The following is a 7,000-nucleotide window of genomic DNA, read 5'->3' as shown; positions in this document are numbered from 1 at the left end:
TTCCCCGGAGGAATACACGCAAACATGTGATGATCCTTCCGCTAGTCACAACACATCCACAAAAGGTCAAGAGTACTTGTGGAATGTAACTCTTGCACGTGGAGAGTGCAACCTTGGGCGGTGAATACAAAGGTTACATCGACCCATGTTGCCATGGAGCCAATGGATGGACATGTTGACAAACTCCCATCGCACCCAATATCTTTCCGTAAGGATGAAAAATCTGCAGGACTTGGTATCAGGGCTCCAAAGTTTGGCAACCTTTAACCATGTGAAATGTATGAGTGGGTGAGGTATCGATACTGTAATCTGTGTTTTCTGCCCCACTGCCCCGATTTCAAATCAATTAAAGGTGTCCTCTACTTGACTTGACCATCAAGTAGAGGACACTGATTTGGTAAACAACTGAGGAATGGGGCTAGGGAAATTTAACTGCTTTCAAATTCATAGACAGAGCTATGGATGCAAGGTCTGGTCATCCATAAGATCAAAACTATAGTTTTAACCATGTTTTGAGGCTATACAGTGTTTGTTTACAATGACATTGTTAGCTAAAATTGAGTAAAAAAGATTGTGTTGGGTTCTGATGGGGTACGACAGTTGAACTAAGCAGATGAGACATTTATGACTTATATTCTTATAAGATTCTAAGTGAATATAATAATTCATTTAAAAATATATATCATACATTTATATAATTTATTTAACATCATCCTCCCCTCTTCGAATAAGTACATTCTCATACACATTTAAACTCATACACTCAGATACACACACGGACTCCATGTACAATATCTGATTATTATGTATGAGTATTGATACAAGTTAATAACCAAAAGTATTGAACACAGCAATCCAGTCCAGTGTGAAAATGACAAATATTACTACATGAATTTCTGTCATATTTCAAACAATGATCAAATCAAGTGTAATTTAGATTCCTATGGCATGTTGTTTTAGTTCCTTTGGTATAACACCAGTTTAATTATCTGTCATGTCAGATATCTGCTCGAAACAGCATTCTATTCCAAATGATATTGCTTTATAGGGTCAATAAGATCAACTGTAGCTGTATCAGAATTGAATCCACATTTTTAAACAAATGTTAAACTCAATTGATATCACATGAATGATTATGCAGATCAAACGCTGGTTAATTGCCGAGGATAGTTGCGCGCAAAGGTTGAACAAGCAGTTTGCCTCCCAGGTTCAAATATCTGCTTCATGTCAATGTTTTAGCAAAACAAGCACAGTGCGCTGCCATGGGAGACGTTTTATATGCGTAACACATCAATTTCTAATGGATTTATTCTCGACATAGAAATCAAGAGATCGGCCAAACAATTTATTGTCTGCGGATCGTTGACGGAGAGTTTAGGGAGGGGGAGGACAAATCCTACCCGAGTTAGTTGCTCTACTAGCCGGCCATCAAGTGGCTAGATAGAGAAATGCAGGGGTGTGCACGCGTGTGTGTGGAAAGTATCTTATCTGGGATGCTGTCTTCCTCGCGCACCCCTCTCTCGCTCGCGCGCTCGGAGAGCCGCTCGCTTTCCAACCGTCGCCAGGAGTGGTAGGCTCCAATTTGACAACAGCAGCGCTTGCTTTCTAAAGAAAGCTTAGCTCTCACTTTTCAGTCTGTCTCATTACCGCTCTCATTGTTTCTTTCGACAGCGAGAAACGGAGCAGGTACCTACTCTCCTCCTCACCCTGTATTATGAATAGCCGTTTTTTTTTTTGCTGCACAAATGTTTATTTTAGCACTTTTTTGGGGGAACCCCGATTCTAACGGAATTTGTTGTGGCTGTTTTGGTGTCTTCTCTCTTTCAGTTCACTTGGAGTCTATTTGGAATAAGAAAGCATTGCTGTTTTCTGACTGGAGAGAAGGAAGATAAGACTCCTCTGGATTTCCTAAGGAATTGTATCTGAACGCCTTGGTAAGTGGTCCTTTGCGTCGCATAGAAAGAGGTCAGGCTATCACAATTGATAAATCCCAGTTTGCCGACATGAGTGTACAATTCAATCACTTATCATTTATTCTCCCTTTTGTCATTTAATTGCAGTTACCGAGGCTTTTGAATTCATCAGCTGGGGTATATAGTAAGTAGCATTTAGACTTTTTCTCGCATTGTTATCCGCAGAGATGTTGCCTACTTTACAGGCTTTTAGAAGTGTCGGGTTCATGAGTTGTGTAAGCAATATTTTAGCAAATTATGTATTGTGGCGTGTTATTATTGACATGCCATGAGCAGACGTTTCAGCTCATCATGGAAGTACGATGTCGGATGCTTTTCAGACGAGCACTTGTTCACTATGCTTAACTATGCCCTTAGTTATGTTGTCTGCTCATATATGAATATATCTGTTCAGCTACCTGCACACTACAGACTCCCCTTTTCAATATGAAATGTTTGCCTTAAATAGCCTAGGCTAGATAAGGAAGTGTATCTCCCAAAGAGATCGGGAGAGGTGGTCCATGTATGCCGGGGATGGGCAACTTTGATGGGGGGGGGCACCAAAACTCATACCCACCACATATGCCGTCAACTGATTTGTGCATTCTATTTGTGCAGTTAATCGACTTAACTGTCTTAACGAAATGCATTATACCATTAGCCAGGTCTGTCCCTAGCCTTTTGGGGGCCCTAAGCAAGATTTGGTTGGTTGGCCCCCCCACCTCACAGGCAAAACATTTTACTGGCCTGTCTTGACAGAGAGAAACATTCACGTTTTAAAGTACATTTCCTAGAATTGTAAACATTTTCCTCTGTGGCAGAGAGAACATTTAAAATGTTATACTACAATTCTACAAATTTTTCCATGAGGTGGAGATACAATTTAGCCTTTTTATAGCAATTTTCCTGCAATTCTACTCATTTTGCCATGACTTATGCGATGCTAGTATGATATCTGAGTGAGAGTGACTAACAAAATCAATGGGGGCCCCTTGGTGGTCAGGGCCCCTGGGCATGTGCCCTGCATGCCCGGTCGGTATTCGGCATATGATTACTAGAAGTTTAGATAGCTGGCTAGACGTAACTCACAAATTTAAAAAAATCCCGCTGACATGGCTAATTGAGTGACTGTCAGTGACTAAGAGACAAACTTGAAATTGCACCTTGTGTATTCTACTATTCTAACTCTTAACAGTAAGTTGAGAACCCTATATATATATATATATATTTTAAATGGTCGAGGGCCCCATTTTTGGAAGTTGATCCACCCACGGCCCGCCAGTTGTCCATCCCTGATGCATATCTGTTGTCCACATGGTTGATGAAAACGATGCTGTGATGCTCCACCCTTTTATATATATATGTTAAATATCACAGAATATGTGGGGAAACTTCTCTTGAAAGGTGCTGCTGTTTGTGTTAGGGATGTACATTGGGAGGGGCTGGGGTGTGTAGGCTACTGTATGTATGTGCAAAATCATCACTTGGGGGTGTAAAGTTATTCCAGTGGTGTCATGTCAGGAGAGAGAGAGAGTGTGTGTGTGTGTGTGTGTGTGTGTGTGTGTGTGTGTGTGTGTGTGTGTGTGTGTGTGTGTGTGTGTGTGTGTGTGTGTGTGTGCGTGCATGCACTCGCTGCTCTCCATTGGATAGACTCTTTACATGTCAAATATTATTGTGGAATCACTGCTGATTGACATAAATAGTATTGCCCACTGCTGCACTGAGAGGGGGCATGTTTGTTTGCCCTCCATCAATGTCATGTGAATCCGCAGCATTTACTACATTCTGTGTTGCATTCTTTTTTGTGGAGAGTGTTGAGTGGTTTATCCCGCGTAATCATGTCTCTCAATTTTAACTCCGATCAAATCAGTGCGATGTGCAATGGCAGTGTATCAAATCAAAAGTCAACTAATTAAATTACCTTACAATGAAACAGCTGTTTGTCTCAAACATTGAAACCCTTGGAGGGGGACACTAAAACCACTTTTCCGTTAATATTGTGCTTCCTGTACACCCAGGAGAGGCAGTTGTGAAAAGCGAAAGAAGGCAAGAGAAAGTCATACATCTCTCCGCTGTACAGCAGAGTGGCACAGGGTTAAGTGAGAATGACCATAAAGGTAACGTGATAGCGTTATAGGTCTCTCTATCCCCGGGGAGATGGAGGGAGGATAGTGTAGCTCATCAATATGGACTACTACAATGAGTCAATCATGATGTAGACACAATTACATGCAGGCAATTACATATTGATAACCATGAATATACTGTATTATTCAAGCTGTGTTATTCAAAGTCACTTTACCATATTTGAGGGTTATATTTTTCATAGCAGAGAGAGGTCAGCAGAGAGAGGTCAGCACTAAGGTTATCTTTGTGGATAGTGATGGCAAGATTTAGCTTGTCTGTGCTAATGTGGCCCTTGTGTAGTAGTTTTTCTGGTGTTGACCATATTTAGTTAGAGCTATCTCATGCTGTAAATGCAAAGAATAGCTTACATGGAAGTGTCTGTCTGTCTGCTTGCAATATTGAGGCCATTGTTATTTTATCATCAAACTATGAATGAAGTATTAATATGGACGTTACTTAAATATGAATTCATACCGCCAAGTCTAATGTCCTTAGCTGGGCTTTAAAATGGTGAAGCCGTCATGTCTCGGTAGATGTTTTGAAGTCGTCTCCTATTTGACCTTGTTTGATTGAGGAAAGTCAACTATACCCTTGAGTAGCACAGCAAGATCACACACACATGATTGACATCACTGCACTACAAAAAGCATAGCAGTTTCACACACATTTCTTTACATGTTACATAATTCATCATCATCATCTAGTGAGGCACTACAGTATTTTTTTATAAGATGAAAAGACAAAGCAGTGACTTTGAAAGCAAGCAGGAAGGCAGTGAAATGTATTTGATCATGCATGCACCTGTCCATTTTCAGCGGTACAGTGGAAACATGCTAACAAGAAGAGGAGCATCATACTGCCAGTGGCAAGAGCAAAAAATACATAAATCCCTAACAGCAACTGAAAAACAAGTTGACATTGCAGCATGTATTTCCCACTACTAGCTCAGCTATCCCTTCCAGGTTGAATTGCAACTTGGCTGAGGCTTTAGGAGATGTGAGGGAACATTCAGTTTTTCTCTGGGAAAGGGGATTTTCAACTTTCACTATTGTCACTCTTTTTTTTCCCGGCAAGTCTTTTTCACGCATTAGTCCCAGGTAAGTATTTTTCCCGCCATCCATTCCCGGCAGCAGCAGTCCCATTTCATAAATTGGCCACCATTTGACAATTTTCTGCCGTTTTCTCCCTGAGTTCTACTTCCTAAGTCTATTTGCTTGCCTTGCATCCATCAGCAAGATATTAGTTAGTTGGAGAAAGACAGCTCTTGCTCATGTGCTTGCTGAGTGGCGGACAAGCATTAATTCCACATTGCTGCAAAGCTCTCCCCCCCTTTAATTATCCTTCAACACCGATAGCTCAACTGCGCGGCTCTGTTGAACACACTTTCATGACTTTTACCTGTTCTTTTTTTCTCCCCGGAGAGAAAGACAGGGAGAAAGGGATTCAACCTATAATTATGGTTTATGAAATTTTTCCAGGTGACATAATCGGGCCATGGCTAAGTATTAGCAGAAGATTGCCATAACAGCAGCAAATTAACAAGTATCAAACTACTTTTACTACTAATTCACTTTAGTATGTAGATGTTTGTTTCCATGCTGAGACAATAGTCTGAATTAACTAATGAGCAGTAAAGTGGAAGGATATGCAAGTGTCCATATTCCCAGCCACTGATTGCAGACATTATCTGCAGTAGAATCCTGCCATTTCATTTACATTTTTAGTAGACTTACAGGAGCAATTAGGGTTAAGCGCCTTGCTGAAAGGCACATCTGACAGATTTTTCACCTAGTCGGCTCCGAGGCCTTTCAGTTACTGGTCCAACACTCTTAGCTGCTAGGCTACCTGCCGCCCTGTTTCCCTATTTCTCTCCACAGTTACTGTAGGCTCATAAATGTTATTTTATTTTTATTTTTATTTGACCTTTATTTAACCAGGTAGGCAAGTTGAGAACAAGTTCTCATTTACAATTGCTACCTGGCCAATTTAAAGCAAAGCAGTTCGACACATACAACAACAGAGTTACACATGGAGTAAAACAAACATACAGTCAATAATACAGTAGAAAAATAAGTCTATATACAATGTGAGCAAATGAGGTAAGATAAGGGAGGTAAAGGCAAAAAAGGCCATGGTGGCAAAGTAAATACAATATAGCAAGTAAAACACTGGAATGGTAGATTTGTAGTGGAAGAAAGTGCAAAGTAGAAATAGAAATAATGGGGTGCAAAGGAGCAAAATAAATAAATACAGTAGGGGAAGAGGTAGTTGTTTGGGCTAAATTATAGATGGGCTGTGTACAGGTGCAGTGATCTGTGAGCTGCTCTGACAGCTGGTGCTTAACTTCTATGGGCTAGGTGGGACACTAGCGAAATATCAGGGCGGCAAATTCAAAAACAACAAAATGTCATAATGAAACTTTTTCAAACATACAACTATTTTACACCATTTTAAAGATACACTTCTTCTTGATGTAACCACATTGTCCGATTTCAAAAAGGCTTTACAGCGAAAGCAAAACATTAGATAATGTTAGGAGAGTACATAGACAAAAATAATCACACAGCCATTTTCCTAGCAAGGACATGTGTCAATAAAACCCAAATCACAGCTAAATGAAGCACTAACCTTTGACGATCTTCATCAGATGACACTCCTAGGACATTATGTTACACAATACATGTATGTTTCGTTCGATAAAGTTCATATTTATATCCAAAAACAGCATTTTACACTAGCGCGTGATGTTCAGAAAATGTATTCCCACCAAAACGCCCGGTGAATGTGCACATCAATTTACAAAAATACTCATCATAAACGTTGATAAAATATATAACAATTATTTTAAGAATTATAGATAGACTACCCCTGGATGCACCCGCTGTGTCAGATTTTAAAATAGCTTTACGGAGAAAACACAT

The 7,000-nt window shown here is 40.2% G+C and overlaps 1 protein-coding gene across 39 annotated transcripts in view; it reads left to right on the top strand.

Annotated features, from left to right (window-relative positions):
• Positions 1–1,394: 1,394 nt before the first annotated feature.
• Positions 1,395–7,000, top strand: part of LOC106608606 (receptor-type tyrosine-protein phosphatase delta) — a 656,301-nt gene continuing 650,695 nt past the window's right edge. For 31 of the 39 annotated variants that reach the window (XM_045721640.1, XM_045721639.1, XM_045721669.1 and 28 more), the window contains exons 1-3: positions 1,395–1,686; positions 1,828–1,934; positions 2,061–2,097. The gene's annotated coding sequence lies outside the window, so the exon portion shown is untranslated. The remainder of the gene's footprint in view (positions 1,687–1,827; positions 1,935–2,060; positions 2,098–7,000) is intronic. The other 8 variants (XM_045721676.1, XM_045721675.1, XM_045721674.1 and 5 more) reach the window with 2 other exon arrangements.

This window comes from Salmo salar, chromosome ssa07 (genome assembly GCF_905237065.1).
Source record: "Salmo salar chromosome ssa07, Ssal_v3.1, whole genome shotgun sequence".
In the NCBI taxonomy this organism is placed as follows: Eukaryota; Metazoa; Chordata; class Actinopteri; order Salmoniformes; family Salmonidae; genus Salmo; species Salmo salar.
The sequence above is the reverse complement of the archived record's forward strand: the minus strand, read 5'-3'. Positions and strand labels throughout refer to the sequence as shown.